Source organism: Eurypyga helias, unplaced genomic scaffold (genome assembly GCF_000690775.1).
Source record: "Eurypyga helias isolate BGI_N326 unplaced genomic scaffold, ASM69077v1 scaffold43665, whole genome shotgun sequence".
Classification (NCBI taxonomy): Eukaryota; Metazoa; Chordata; class Aves; order Eurypygiformes; family Eurypygidae; genus Eurypyga; species Eurypyga helias.
The window spans coordinates 22,647-22,867 of record NW_010251648.1 but is presented as its reverse complement, the minus strand read 5'-3'; the positions used below and the strand labels follow the sequence as shown (position 1 = coordinate 22,867).

Sequence of the window (221 nt, the reverse complement as noted above, 5' to 3'; positions counted from 1 at the left end):
TAGGCTGAAACTAGTCACGTCCAGAACCCCCACTTCAAATTGCTTATTCTTTAAAGATACAGCCTCAATACTCACTGAGTAGCTGTGCCTCTCCGTAAGTCCTGTCTGGATCACGAGAATTTATCTACATCACTGAGATGTAACAATGTTGTTGTATCCAACTGTTCTGCTTCGACTATGATGTATTTTCAAGAAATGTGTTTTTCCTAAGGTGGTGCTTC

General features: G+C 40.7%; 1 protein-coding gene across 1 annotated transcript in view; it reads left to right on the top strand.

Annotated features, from left to right (window-relative positions):
- TRPM6 (transient receptor potential cation channel, subfamily M, member 6) overlaps window positions 1-221 on the top strand; it is a gene marked incomplete at its 5' end in the record, with an annotated part of 46,836 nt that overhangs the window by 28,271 nt on the left and 18,344 nt on the right. The gene's annotated exons all lie outside the window — the stretch shown is intronic.